Source organism: Euprymna scolopes, chromosome 18 (genome assembly GCF_053919585.1).
Source record: "Euprymna scolopes isolate OS-2025 chromosome 18, ASM5391958v1, whole genome shotgun sequence".
Taxonomy (NCBI): Eukaryota; Metazoa; Mollusca; class Cephalopoda; order Sepiida; family Sepiolidae; genus Euprymna; species Euprymna scolopes.
This window is the reverse complement of record NC_136499.1, coordinates 58,904,953-58,921,853: the sequence shown is the minus strand read 5'-3', so window position 1 is coordinate 58,921,853 and position 16,901 is coordinate 58,904,953.

The window sequence follows — 16,901 nt, the reverse complement described above, 5'->3', positions numbered from 1 at the left end:
CATATTAATGGCAACGCTACATGAAATCCACACATAGAGCACTGTAGTAACTATCCGTTATACTTTACAGCTATTAAATACTTTAACTAAGTCTGTCGACCTAATCCGCAAATCCCAAAACTCCATCATAAAGTTTCCAGGAAAAAATATACAATTTAACTCAGAACTTCAACTTCCAACGTAAACCCCCTTACTACTTTGTCTCCTACTTTCCAGAAGTTGAAACACAATTACAGGAGACCAAAATAGACCTATTATACTTAAGAGAAACTGGTATTGGACCGACTATTTCCCTAGATGAGTTTGTAATTCCAGGATACTCTAAATTAACATCCAAATCTGACCCTCAAGATCACCATGGGCATGGAATATGTGGCTACATTAGAGATGGTTTTGCATGTGAGACTTTGCGAGCCTGTCTCTGCGTTATCGTTGTTTGCATAGCTAGGGCTCGTCTGCGCTTCAATCTATAGTCCCCCTGTCCTAACATTCACGAAAAACACTCCTCTAGCTGAAATCACTATCAATAATTTCCCCAAGACTTTATCTGTGTCTAAATCTAAGCGTAGATTTCATGAACCAAGCTTCTTTCTTAAAACTGCGCGACTGTGGAACTCTCTTCCGTTTCCCTGCTTTTCAACTGACTACAATATGGTCGTCTTCAAGTCCAACAAAGAAGTTCTTGACGAACCCTCCCCTTTAAGTAATTCAATTTACCAAATTTCCACTACTAACGATTATTAGGATATTGTTCCATTGTCTACTGTACACTCTTTATCCTCGAGTGGCCTCCGGACCTTGATAAGTGGTGACTCCTAGGTAAATATTAAATATTTAAAAATAAAAGCAAATGTTAGAATATTATCTCATTTGTCTTGAATACTCTATCAATAGTTGCTTACTTATTATTTATAGGCACATGTCATTAAGGTGTCAGGGCCCGGCGTAGATTTTAAAAATATCGGACACTAGTATATATTTGGGATCCATACAGTGTACGACAAAACAAAGAATCATAGTTTAAAAATAAAACGCATTGGTAAACATATTGTTTTCAATGTTCAGACATAATGTTGTTTCCGTTGCAGGCATCACAGCGAACTATAGTTGAAAGCCATAAGCTGTCATTTTATTAGGAAGGACAGGTTCAGGTGAGCTTACCGTGAGAACAAAATAGGCCATAAGACCCAATGACAAACTGTAAAGTTGCGCCCGGATCAAATACTGGGAGAAATCACGGTCTAACTGGCAGAAGGCGAGAGATTTTAATTGACAGACGAAAAGCCGCCCGGGGGAAATACATTGATAAGTAGAAGAACCAATGAAACTCGTTCCTAGGCGAAGTACGCGAAATTTAGTCTGACAATGCCGGATAACCTTAGTTAATATAATACGCAAGGAAAGTAATTTTATTCATTTCTCGTTTCTTACGTTCAGAGGTTAAGTTCTCGTAGTGTTCAGAGAGAAACTGTTTTTTTGTTTTTTGTTTTTTTTTTTTTTGCTCGTCTGGAAGAATTACTTTCTTCACCCGGAGAAGTAAACGCCATTCGAAAACATATCGACCGACTGTCATTTAACGTAACAAGTCCAAGTTAAAACCTGATTCCAATTCAGAAACACAACGATATTAACCTTCAGTCATGGAAACACATTTTGCCATTGTAACTACAAGCTTCATGGAAATGAATATTCTTATTTTTTTAATATTCTTTCGTGTTGTCCATACCTCGCTTATTTTATTTTCGGATGTACGAGGTGTCTTCAATCAGTTTTCTTTTTTTTTTTACGCGGAGGTTATCACTTATCAAGGCCCGGAAGCCACTCGGGGATAAGGGCTATTGCATGTACAGTAATCAATGGGATAGTATCGTAGTAATCGTTAGTATTGGAGTTTTGATAAAGTGTCTTAACCCTCCTATCATCTAAAATAGTTTGGGCACAACTCGTAGCTCAATTCTTAATACCTACTCATACTGTAACATTATCCTAGACCTAAGCTAACATAAATATAATAAATAAAAAGGGTAAGACTCAAACCACATTATCTCCTCCCTTAACAAGCCTTTTTACAATCATAGATGCTTACACTGCATGAACTTCACTCACCCCTTTATCCATTAACAATTAAATAGTAATGTCCCTAACTCACTTAGAGGAGTGTAACTAATCAGCAGAGATATAACCCCCACAAACTAACCCAATAACACTAACTAACCACGCGGGGTCGCAGAAATACCTGGATTAGAACCTAGGCGCGGAGAAAACCATCTCAGTGCTGACGGACCCAGTAGGTCTTCCCAGATCATCCGTCTAGGAGAAGGAAAACTCTGAAACTAAACAAAAGGGGAGGGTGGCCTCTTCAGTCTTGGAAGACAACCTTCCTAGAGCTGGTGACTCAAACAAATTCACCGGTTTGCAAACCTAAACTGCTTAAGGAGTAGATAGGTTCTGTCTATCACCCGGCTTCCATACTCCTTCTTTGCCTATTAGTCAAGTGCAGAGACACTATCTCAGTGATTCGACAGAAATACCCAGCGGTAGATCTTGTTTCCTGGCTAGGGCAACGAACGCCGTTTTTCCCCATTCCCAGCACACCCCACTCCTAAAACTGGACATTTGGGAGTGCTTGAGTATGATATATGCCTGAGCAATTAGATTGGGTTGACCTTCTTCTAATGGGTTGAGGGTACCGGATTGACAGTTCCTGGCTGCTGTTCCCGACTGGTAGTACAGGAGCCCTAACTCTTTGGTAGCGCTTAGCGCGGCTGCTCCATCAACAGTTGAATAATATCGGGTTGTTTGTAGTGCCATGACGCGCATGGAAAGGGACCCTGCACTCATCCCCGGTGGGATTTCCTGGAGCCACAATCCTAATTGGAGAAAGGTCAGCTGATGGTCTAGTTGTGATGCATGTCTGATGCTCTGCATAACCTCTTGTTTAGCTCCCCCGTACCTAAACCGAAACTCTTTAAAAAAAATATGACGACAGTACAATCTAAAAATAAGCTTAAACCAGGCTTAGGGACAAACAAATTCAACTTGCCTCCTCCCTTGAGGCTTGCATTCACAAATATCCGTGGGCTTAGAACTAATTTAGCTGATGTTGAAGCATTTCTCCTAACAAATACCCCGGATATCTTAGCACTAAGTGAGACTAACCTACACTCCTCCATCCCCTCTAACCACTTTAACATGCCTGGATATCTCCCACTCTGCCGTAAGGACTCTGACAGACACATGCACGGACTTGGAATTTACATTCGTAATACGCTCCCCCTGACTAGAGAAACAAACCTAGAAACAGATGATCAAGCCTTTATGTGCTTTAGGCTAAACATGCAACACAATATTAGCTACTATTATTTTCTCTACCGCTCGCCCTCGACTCAGGACTGCACCATAATAAACAAAGTCTCTGACAGCATAGACACGGCACTGTCCCTCGACACTAGCGCACAAATACATGTATTTGGTGACTTTAATGTCCACCACAAAAACTGGCTTGGATTCTCTACTTACACAGATGCAGCGGGCAGCACAACTCATAGCTTCACTATATCTCACTCCCTATCACAAATTGTTAAGTTTCCAACCCGTTTCCCTGACCAGGAGGAACAATACGCATCACTTCTAGATCTGTTTCTGACCACAGTTCCCGATGACTGCATAACGAAGGCCCACAGCCCACTCGGGAACGCTGATCATACAGTGATAATGGTTGAAATCGCCCTAAACTCTAGAGCCAAAACTGAAGAGCCAGTGCTCAAAACAACAAGATATTATAAAAAGGCTGACTGGGAAGCCATCAGAGAACTAATCAGAGATGCACCATGGAGAAATGTTTTCTCTCTCCCTGCTGAACAGTGTGCAAACGAGACCACTGACTGGTTCAAAACTGCAATCGAAGCGCATGTTTCCATGCGGAAATTTTATAGTAATCCCCACTCTCCCCAATGGTTTACATCGACTTGCGCAACTACCATTGCTCAAAAGCAGCATGCATACCGTAGGTTTAACCGACATAAGTCCAGTTCAAACAGACTGAAGTATATAGAAGCTAGAAATAACGTTAACAAAGAAATAGCGACAGCTAAGAGAGAATTTACGGAAACCACTAAAAAGCGCATCGAAGCACAAAAACTAGGAATTCGAGACTTCTGGAAAATCTACAACAGTCTAGTAAATAATGAGCAATCAACAATTCCCCCACAATCACGAGGTTGTAGAATAATTAACATAATTAACCCCTTTTTAGATAAGAGAAAAATCCAGGTTGTCTTCGACGGTCGTACATCTAAACAATATGATATAAATGCAGGGGTGCCCCTGGGTTCTATCCGTGGACCTCTATTGTTCCTGATATTCATAAATGACCTCCCCAACAAAATTGCCTCTGAGATGGGTATATATGCTGATGACACTACACTCTATGGCAGGCACGACAGGAAGACGAATGAACACATTTCTAAAGAAATGGCAGAAACACTAGAGGAAGACCTCCAATCTGTGGTGAAATGGGGACAAAAGTGGTTGGTCGCGTTCAATGCTGCCAAGACTAAACTAGTTTCATTCAATAATTACAAGAAACCCTCTCTACCACCTATAGCAATGGCCAACGACTCTTTATCTGAGAGTACATCTTTCAAACTCCTTGGCCTAACGTTCACAGGAAACATGAGTTGGAACAATTACATTGAAGGCATTGCCAGGGCCGCAACAAGAAAGGTGGGCTCTCTCTACCGTGCTAGACAACTACTAACACCCGAAAGTATCCTGTACCTCTATAAGGCCACCATTCGCCCATGTATGGAATATTGCTGTCACATCTGGGCTGGTGCATCTGCTACTTTTCTCTCGCTCCTTGACAAGGTTCAAAAGAGAGTCGCAAACCTGATAGACCCTGAACTGGCATCTAAGCTTCAGCCTCTGTCCCATCGACGAAATGTTGCATCCCTCTGCCTTTTTTATAAGTATTTTAGTGGTGAATGCTCTGACGAACTGCAATCACTTGTGCCCCCACGACATGAGCACCCTCGACAAATCCGACAGGCTGCTAAATACCACCCCCACACTGTAGAGATCCCTAGATGTAAAAGATCTTTTTACTCCAATAGTTTCTTCCCCAGAACCGCTAGACTCTGGAATTCCATTCCAGGTCCCTGCTTCCCCAACAGTACTGACGTGCAGAAGTTCAAGTGTAACGTGAACCGACATCTTGCTGCCCAAATCCCTACATAGTACCCCAGTAGTTGTTACCCCTGATAGTAGCCCCCTATACCAAAGTAGCCATTTGCCTTGTTTGGGGTGAAAATGTAATTTAAAAAGGGGGGGCGGTTCATCAGGAATTTGTTTATGTTGGACTGTACTATTATGACCCTTTAGGCTGTGATCATAGCGTAGTATCTGTTAATTGTGGCAAGCGGGGTCAAGGGTCAAAACATTATTATTGTTATTGTATTCTTATTAATTGATTTGAGCGACGGATGGTTGCTGGATCAGTTATTATGATTAGAAGAATAAACAATTAAATTGCAGAAGAAATGATTGACGTGTGAATCGCAAAAGGAATGTGAAAATAGAAAATATATGTAAACATTATTTTAGGGTTTTGAATAAACAAATAACTAGCTGTGGACATTAGGTTGGTCTGAGACACGTAATTAGGTGACGTAAGAGAACACGTGATGTAGTTAGTTTTGCAGACATTCAGAGAGTTGAGGATTGATCATCAGACGGACAGACGTCTAGACAGGGGTGGACAGACAGCTAGGAGCGGGCTGTATGAACAGAAAATGTAGACTAACTGCAGATCTTGTGAAAACCATTTGAGACAACTGTAATAAATTTATATTACAAAAATATAAAGAGTTGTTTTAATGGTTTCACAAATAAGAACAGATGTATCAATTATATGGTGCTGGTCGCTTTATGGTTCGTCACGGAGCAGCGGGAAGATACAGAAGAACTCTTCAAGAAAAAAAGGCATGAACTATATATTATTCTTCTTATATATGAACTGTAAAAATATCCCATGCGATAAGTCTGATACAACATGATTCAGTTTACACGTCAATATCATGTCCTCCTAGTTAAACAACATGCATACGATTTATACGTTTATTATCTGTATGTTAAAAGAACAATATCTTACATCCACTAGATAATACATGACACGTTTTAATATATCATCTCCTCCAATATAAACCAATATACAACATATATTGATTTTGGTGTCCGTTGACCAGTTCGCATCGACGATGCGATATCGAACCTGGGTTGTGAAAAATACAACGTGGAAGCAGGTCCTGAAAATGGAATGGAGATTTGTGTCACGAGAAAAAAAGACGAAAAAAGCACATAAAACACAATAAAATGTCTGGAAAAAAGAAAAAAGAAAGAACAATAGAAAAAAAGCAATACACACTTACACACGCACAACGGAGGAAGAAAAGAAAGACATATAGACACACAGATGTAAAACTTTATAGATAGAAAATAGTAAAGAAAAAAAGTTTATCGTATTAGAAATGAGCTCGTTATGAACAGAAGAAAAGATATCCAATTTGTAGTCAGGTGGGAAACAGGCAAACGAAAGAGAGTTCCACAGGCGCGCACTTCTAAGAAAGAAGCTTTGTTCATGAAATCTACGTTTCCTGACTTTTTTTTGTACAGGTATTTCAAATTTTCGTAGACTTTGGAAAACTCAGCATGTTATTTCTATACATCTTATGAAATGACTAAGCAATTTTTATGACGTCAGGTTCAAATGAACAGCTACAGCAAGAATCGGAATACACCCCACTAAAACCTGATTATTTAACTGGTGAATTTCAAAAATGCAATCTGGACGTAAGGACACTTTAGAAGAACGACATGCAACAAAATTCTGTTTCAAACTTGGAAAAATGATTCAGAAACGTATGGAATGCTTCAGACTGCTTTTGAACTCCCTTGCATAAATCAAGCATCATTTTTGGAGTGGTATTAGAGATTCAAGGAAAGCAGAGAGTCTGTGAGAGATGATTAGATTTCTGTAAAGATTAACGGAAGGCAGAAGACCAGAGTTGATTGGCAAAATAAAGAATTTCATGGATAAGGACCATCGTATGCCCGAAAAGATAATACATGGCCAGTTCGATGTCAGTGTGGAAACTGTACATACAATTATTTGCGAGGAACTGAAAATACGAAAGATTTGCGCGAAGTTTGGCCCAAGGGTGCATATCTCAGATTATTTCACACCAAGATGGGAATGAAGTTCCTCACCCTCCCTATAGTCCAGCCCTTGCTCCCTGTGACTTTTGGTTATTCCCTAAGCTCAAGGAAAAACTTAGAGGCTGTCGTTATGAGACAATTAATGAGATGAAAAAAGCTGTGACGAGTCATTGGCATGCTCACACAAGAGGACGTTCATGGAGCCTTCCAGAAGTTGTTGAATCGGTACAATAAGTGCATCGTAGCTGGAGAGGATTACTTGGGAGGGGATTAGAGCTTCTGTCTGGAAACTTATTTAGGGTACCTCGTATTTCTTATAATTCAGTTGATATTTAGTTCTCTGATCAACCAATGAAGATGATACAAAACCACTAGTCTCCTTCAAGGAAGCGCGAACTTCGTCAATGCTAGCGTCCCGATAGTACAGCCAAAGCTCGACGACAACACATCATTCAACACCCGCAAACAATATGATATAAATGCGGATGTTCCTCAGGGATCGATCTTGGATCTTTATTATTCCTGATATTCATAAATTACCTCTCTGATAAAATAGTCTCAGAGATGGGTATATTTGCTGACGACAAGCTGCATAGTACGCACTAGAGGAAAACGAATGACAACAGGCCCAAGGCAATAGCGGAAACCCTAGAAGAGAATCTCCAATCTGTAGTGGAATGATCTAAAAAATGGATGGTAACATTCAACGCTGCCAAGACTAAGCTTGTTTCCTTTAATAATTACAAGAAACATTCTCAACCACCAATAGCTATGGATAAAGATATCTTACATGAAAGTACTTCGTTCAAATTCCTCGGCTTACCCTTCACAGGGAACATAAGTTGGAACAGATACATCGAGAACATTGCCAAGGCTGCTTCGAAGAAGGTGGGCTCTCTCTACTGTGCTAGAAAGTTACTTACGCCTGAAACTATCCTGTACCACAACAAGGTCACCATTCGCCCATCTATGGAGTACTGTTGTCACATTTGGGCTGGTGCATCTGCTACTAGTCTCTCACTCCTTGACAGGATTCAAAAGAGGGTCACCAATCAATTGAACTGTCATCTAAGCATCAACTTCTGTCCCATCGACGAAATGTTGCATCCTTCTGCCTGTTTTACAAGTATTTTGATGGTGGACACTCCGACGAACTACAAGCACTTGTATCCCCTCGACGTAAATACCCCGGACAAACCCGATAAGCAGCAAAGTCCCACCCCTACATAGTGGACATCCCTCTTTCTACTCTAATAGTTTCTTCCCCAGAACTACTAGACTTTGGAATTCCCTGCCGGGTTCCTGCTTCCCCAACTGCACTAACATGCAGAAGTTCAAGTGTAATGTGGCCAGGCATCTTGCTGCTCAACTCCCTACACATAAATAAATAACTCCGGAATAGAAGCGACATTAAAGGTTTGCTACGAGGAACTGTGCTATATTATTTGCTGCCTTAACTGAAGACACTCGTATCATATTCTTTGATGTCATGTGACTAGCTTCCCTGATACATTATTTGGTAATCGCGATCAATCTCATGGTTGCATCATTTGATGTTGTCACCCGGTCACATAGGTTTGAAAATTAAAGGAAAATGAATAATTTTTCAATTCTTCTTTCCTATCCTTACATAATCAAAAAATGATACATTAATAATTTATTTGCTTCCGTATTTGTTTAATAAGATTCAATATAGTTCATACATAGAATGTCACAAAACACAATGTACTAAATAGTGTTGGGACGATTAATCGAAATCGGAATAATCAGAACTTTTAATGGTATCGAAATCGGTATCGGAAAAATTTGTGCCAATTTTCCGATGCCAAAAAGGATTCTTTAAACTGTCTTCTTTATTTGATTTTGTTTTAAATAAAATATTCTACTGCAATGTAATGTTAAAAATTAAATATTTATTGATTTAAAGCAACCAGTAAAACTAAAATCTATATACCCCCCGGGTACTTATTTTGGGTTCAAGAAACTATCTGCACATTAAACATGTGTTTTTAAGGTAATCGAATAAAAAACAAAAACAAAAAAAAAAAAATACCCAAAAAAAACACAGCAACTATGTAATTGAATATTTCAAGACTTATAAAGAATCAGAATAAGTGATTGTATCGGAATCGGAAAAAAATTTGGTATCGACCCATCTCTAGTTCTTACATAAATGTCTTGCTTTTTTAAATTATTTTTTTACTTAGGTCATATACAAATACAGATGGCAAATACAGTCTGTTTGGGAAATTGTCCGACTATTCATTCTCTTTCATTTACTTAATTTGCTTTACAGCATATCAGCATATTCGATCTCATTGCTAAATCGATTTTTAGCATCAGAATTATCTTTATCACAATGTAAGAAAGAACAAAATGGTACGGGGAGGAATGAGCAAAAAAAAAAAAAAAAAAATATCCAACCGAAAACCTCCTGCGCAACGCTAGGCAGAGACAGCCATTATATACACATACACACATACACGCACATGTACACTCACACACACATATAATACTTGAGTTTATAAAAAATAGGTTTACAAACCAATAAACTTGTGTTCATCTAAAAGCATTTTAAAAATTATTTTATGTTATGTCATATATAAAATGTATTCAATACAATTTGTTGAAAGTGCAATGGCTAAAATCAAAAATTTAGCAAGTATAGCAGAAATCTCTGAAGCATGTTTCCCTATGCCGAAACAGTAAATGCCAGTCACAGAAACACTGATAAACAGAACTACCACATTGTAGGTTTTGCAACTCACCAACATATGCATTAACCAAAACACACCCGCGTGCGCGCGCACGCACGCACACACACACACACACACACACACACACACACACACACACACACACACATATACATCCGGTTACATTTAACATATTAGAAAGAAGCAATGACCTCTAAATCTAGCGCGCGTCTACACACACACACACACACACACACACACACACACACACACTCACACACACACATATATATATGTATATATATATATATATATATATATATATATATATATAACTATTTAAGTTATTCACATAAAATTAATATACGAAAGTATAAATTTATGCGTAAACTTTAAGTATTTACTTCAAAAGTGCCCAATACGTAGGTAGAGCTAGTTAGTAAGTTATAAAATATATATGGCGATTAAGCCTGAAGAGTCCTAGAGTGGATGAAACGCGGAATATTCAGTGTAGCTTAATCGCCATATATATTTTATAACTTACTATATATATATATATATATATATATATATATATATATATATATATATATATATGTATGTATGTATATTTACATAAGCAGTAATATATTGCTACACAGTTATTAGCATGTTTCGGTCAAATCGTTTTTAGATTTTAGGTGGCGGTAATAATAATTGAAAATACATTAAATTAAATATAGATTAAATTAAAAATAAATAAAATAAATACTCTTCATTTGATATTTCTAAACAGAACAGCTCAAACAATTTTATTAGAAACAAACAATTAATAACATCAAACTAATTATTAAAACAGACTTTCTTTAATGCAATATGCAAATTTGATAACTTCTTGATCGTAGAGTTCCTTTGAATAAATAGCATGTATAGAAATCATGCTGTAATAAAAATATATAAAAAGTATGAAAATTAATTTGTGAAACAACTTACCTTTTGTGCATATTAACCAAATTGTAAACGAACTGACAGGAATATGACTTTATTATATATATATATATATATATATATATATATATATATATATATATATATATATATATTAGTGTTGGGACGATTAATCGAAATCGGGAATCGGAATATATGAGGGTATCTGTATCGGAAGAATTTGTACCGATGACAGAACGATTCTTTTAATTATCTGTTTTATTTCCTTTTTTTTTATTTTTCAAGCTTCATCTTCCATTGCTGGTAATAATGATAAAATAATAAATATTTATTGATGATAAACCACCAGTGAAGCTAAAATCGATAGATCGTTCCCCCCCACAAGTATAATTTTTACATTTAGGAAAATATTTGCGCATATAAAATGTCTGTTTTACGGTAATCAGATAAAAATACAACTATATAGTTAAATATCTAGAGATTTATAAAGAATGGAATCGGAATCGGTAATTGTGTCGGAATCAGGAATTTCGTACGGAATCGGTAATTGTATCGGAATCGGGAAAAATATTGGAATCGTCCCATTACTAATATATATATATATATATATATATATATATATATATATATATATATATATATATATATACTACTTGAAAACTGACTCATCTAATCACGTCTGCTATCAGAATCGGCTAAATGCCTACAAAGTACTAACCATCAACGCTTATGTAAAAACTGTTTATACTCGAACATATTCTTAATGTTTATCTATCCGTACCTTTGACTCATCGTCCGAGATGGTTTTGGTGGTGGAGGGCAGACATCGGCGAAAACTCTGATTTTTTTTTCTCCAGTTTTTTATTTTTTTTTTTTTGGCAGCCGTTAAACGAAACTGATGACACGATCCTGTTTCCATTCCACGCTGAAAGAATCTTTCACATAAGGTCGATACAATATTTTTTATTCACATCTTTTTTTTTTATATCCACGTGGCTGGTTATAATGCCAAAAGAGTAATCTCTAGTATTACATAAAAAGAAATGTGTGTGTAGGAGAGAGAGAGAGAGAGAGAGAGAGAGAGAGAGAGAGAGAGAGAGAAAGATAGATAGATAGATAGAGAGAGAGAGAGAGAGAGAGAGAGAGAGAGAAAGATAGATAGATAGAGAGAGAGAGAGAGAGAAAGATAGATAGATAGATAGAGAGAGAGAGAGAGAGAGAGAGAGAGAGTTTCCTGATGGACTACTAAACGGCTGACACGATTTTAAAAAAACATTTACACTAATACACTTTATGTGCCCGGCAGTGTTTATATATAGGTTTTGTATTGGGATATCTTCGATATGTATCGATGATTGATAATCGAAAAAATCTGATGAAAGAAGGAACAGGGGATTTTGACTAAAGTTAACGCCTTATACAGCCTAACATCACAAGTGCATTTGAAAGATTTTATTACGCACGGCAGATAAACATTTATGGATTAAAAATTTATCATCATTTCTATCACAAATTAACTTATTTTATTAAAACAAAAATCATTCAATCTATTGGCCGCCATCTTGAAAGTTTTTGTAAACATCTTCGTATTGATAAACTAAAAGTGTCAAAAAAATTGAATGTCGCCTACTAGACAAATTCTCTTCTACGAAAGTATTCGCGGTTTCAATTAGAATGATTAATTAAAAATATATATATATCATATTAATCGAGATGACCGGCGTTTCCCAGGCTGCGTACTCGCTTTTATCATCATTTTTTTGCTATGATGTTATCACTACACATAAAGTAAAGATACTACATGAACGGTATCCTTTTAACTTCGAGGAGTTGATAGTCACTTCTATACGTAACAACGAGCAGCTTAAATTGGCCACAATGATGTATGAAGTTGATTTAATCACTATTGGAACATTAATGAACATCTGGAAAACTTGCACAAAATGAAGAATCCAATGTCATAAATATCAAGCACTAAAGAGACTTAGGTTTGAATTACGAAACATAGATAGAATACAGAACCTTAATTTCTCGGTATTTTCATACTTGCCATTACGCTGGAAGGTGGGGGAGAATAGCACGATACTTCTAAAAGAAAGAGCGCTCCGGTCTTGTAAAAAATAGCCTTCGTAACCCGGTCGGTATTTCTCGGTCAGGGCGCCTTAATACTTAAAGTTAACTAACTCCTCCCCAAAGAGAGAAGGTAAAGTCAATGTGCGAGCGTCTGGCGACTTGCATGATTTAATGCGTATGGGAATTGAGTAGCGAAACTTCTACAGTGGCAGTTCCATATATCAGTATTTCCGTGACTCTGGAATATAGCGTTTCGACTTATAGAAACACGCATCCGAGATTACTGCTAAACAAATTAAATTTTAATGATTGATCTTGAAACAGATGGCATTTAAATATATCTACCTATACTCTTATATTTTTTTTTGTATTGATATTCATATTAAAAACCTTTTTCTATTTATTTAAAAAGAAAATACAACTTTCTTATACATGGGTCGTTGAATTGCAATTGAACTGCAAAAGATCTAGCTAATTTGCATATTCTTTTAAACATTCATTTTTAATTAATCACCTATTACTTTTCGGTTTTCTGAAGGGATGATCATGTTTAGTTCATTACTAGACTACCCGTGACCCGTTAGGTCAGTATGTTATATTAGCGATGGAATTAATGTATGAGCGTGACACTCGTGATGTAAAGAAAATAGTTTTTTGTGACATAACAGAAACATTTCTATGAAAGTATATTAAAATGAAAAAAGAATATAGATAGATTTCTATGAGTCGTTCTGTTTATAATTGTTTATTTTTGAAAAAAAAAACCTTACAGCAATTGAATTATAAGTGGTTGTCCATACGTATAGGTAAATGTGCACTGAACAGATACCATAATACTTAAAGTTAAATTCAAATTTTGATATATCTTTTTTAAATGAAATTGTTAGTTGAAAGTACAGAATAGTTAAAAACACTCTCCCCATGTTAAGAATGGCTTTTAAATAAAAAATGAAAATAAAATGTAACTTTTTTCATTTATTTAAAACAATAATTCATGACCCATTGGGTCAAATATTTAATTCATATGTAAATAATCAGGTCAATAAAACTAAGACAATGCGGAAATGAACGATGTAAAAAAAAAGCAGAAAGTATTAACAATTGTTTATTTGGATAATTTAAACGCGAAAAAAAAAACAATTGGGACGCTGAAAACGTACACAGTAAAACAATAGTTTTATTGTTGCATTGATTATTTATTTGTAACACAAATAAAAAACATATTTTCGGGGTTATTTATTTATGTTGGTAGTGTAGAAGAAAATGTATGGATGTTTTTAAGAAATGTGTATTAAAAATGGAGAATAAATTAAAAAAAAAGGAAAGCTTGTCTTTTTTCATGGGGGGGTGTTAGATTCCGAACAAGCAGTTGATTTTAATATTTTAAATTTTAGACTCAATAGTGGATTTTAAAGTAAGATATAAGACATATTCGATTATAAACAGACACAGGATCACAATTATAATAAGATATCTAATGTAACAACAACAACAACAAAACAAATAAAATAATATAAAATAAGAACCTGTCTTATTTTATATCCTAGAAGATCTACATGAGAGTCGGTGCGTGACCTTGATAGGTCCCGACGGTGCACTAGCTTGTCATCCTGTCTTTTCAGTCAGCTTATGGTCTTGTCTGTCAGTGTCCAAACAGTTTCACTTGTTTTCATGGAGACATGTTAGATATCTTAACCATATGGTGTTTTGAGTAGCGGGTCGATGGAACAATGTCGGAGTCCCGTTCGTGATGTCTTATACAGCTGTTCTAGTCCCCATCTAGAAGAGTAAGGTCTAACAGCATCGGTCCTGCCTTGGTTGGGGTGATGGAGAGACACTCTACTCAACCGATGTTGTTTATCGGGAAAATATCGCAGCAGGAAGTCGTTCGAAGTTTTATATATATATATATATATATATATATATATATATATATATATATATATATATATATATATATATATATATATATGTATTAGCAGGCCAACCGGCGTTCCCGGCGTTGCCCGGTCGTAAAATATGCATAAATACAGTAGAACCCCTTGATACGGTGACCTTACGATAGTTTTTTTCTTTCAGGTTACGATGTGGAATACGATGTTTTTCCGGTCCTTGGTTACAGTATTTGCTCCGCCTTACTATTTTTAATGCCGTATCCAAGGGTTCTATTGTATTATATTTTAATTCAAATAGAAACTGAGACATGTACATGCGAGTATTATGTTTTTTCTAAACAGTTAACTTCTTGTAAATAAAAAAAAAATATTAAAATACTCGAACTGAGATCGAAACCAACACCTAAAGACAATGAGACAAGTAGAATAATCATTAGGCCAGCTTGACACGATCTTTAAAAAGTGTTTTTAAACCTACTTATTCTTAACATAAGGTTTCTGTCATGTGAACGACCCCACGAACCAATTTTGACCCCTTAGCAGCCCTTTTCTCAGGATGGAAACAAATTAAAACTTTTTCCACATGTCTTCATCAAACTTCTAGTCTGTAGATCAAGAATTCATTGAGAATGTAGGTTGTGAATTGTCCTTACACACACATTCTCACTTTTATATATATATATATATATATATATATATATATATATATATATATATATGCACACACACACATACATACACATACATATATATATTATATATATATATATATAGATATATAAACTGCGTCAATCGCTTTATTGCAGATTAGTAAAATGTCAATATTTCACTAAATATATGTTACAAAAAAATAAATAATTGCATAATCAAATGACTGCTTTAAGGTTAATTATTTCCCAAAATTTCGTTCAAATTCGTGCGATATTCACGAAGTTATATTTTATTCTTTATCAATGAATTTCCATTGTACATCGCTTTATTGCAGTTCCCTTAAAATGTTGTATTAGGGCAAAAATACAATGTCTAATCATGAAAATTTTACTTTTTATTATATTTTTCTGCTTAAGAATAATAAACAGAAGCACATCCCAGGTTCTAAGCTTACAATACATGAATTATTTATCGCCATATCCTCCATTTTTTAAAAATAACTTTAAACAACCTTTTGTCCACCGAAGAAGTCAATTGTTTGATCTGAAAAGGAATTATGGTTCTGGCGACATCCACAACTGCCCTCTACATCTTCTGAGGTAAATTGCTCTACTCCCTCATAAACACCTCTTTTCAATATTGACCAGAGATATTCAATGGGATTAAGATCTGGAGAACACGGTGGTCAGCTCATGATGGCCTCTCTAAAGAAGCCCATAGATTCAAGGAAGGCTGCAATCGCCCTAGCAGAATGGAATGGTGCATGCATAAAAATCATGTAAAAGCGACGTGACAATGGTAGGTCATCTAGCCATGGTGACAAATGTGTATCCAAAAAGACTGTGTACGCATTGCTGGTAAGTTTCACACTCTCTGGAACTCGGAATGGTCTAACCAATTTATCCCCAATGATTCCCGCCCAAAACATGATGCCTCCACCTCCTTGTTGGCGATGAACCCTACAAGCGAGTTGGAGTTCCGTTCGAGTTCCAAACTTTGGCCTATCTATCTGGACCATCAAGAGTAGCACGGGTCTCATCTGTAAATAGGACACATTCGTTTTCCTCTTTGTTGTTTGCTCAGTGGAGGCCTTGGAATAGTTTTGATGTCCCATGCCATCTCATTCAGCACATTACATTGGGCCTGTCTGGATCTTGAAGCGATTCCAGCTCTTGCAAAAATGAAAGCACTGGTGCTGTTTGGATTTCGGTTGACTTCCCTGCGAATTTTCCGAATATCACGATGTGGTGTGCCCTTATCCTTTCTGGATTTGGTGCTGGGGTTGTTCATGAATGAAGCTAAAGTTCTTGGATCCCTTTCCAGCGTCATAGCTAAATCTTTGATTAACAATCTTTCTGTGAGTCCAGCAACACTCCTTTCCTTTTCAATAACCGTTAATCGCCCCTTTTTGGCATTTTAAAAGACCTGCAATAAAGCGATGGAC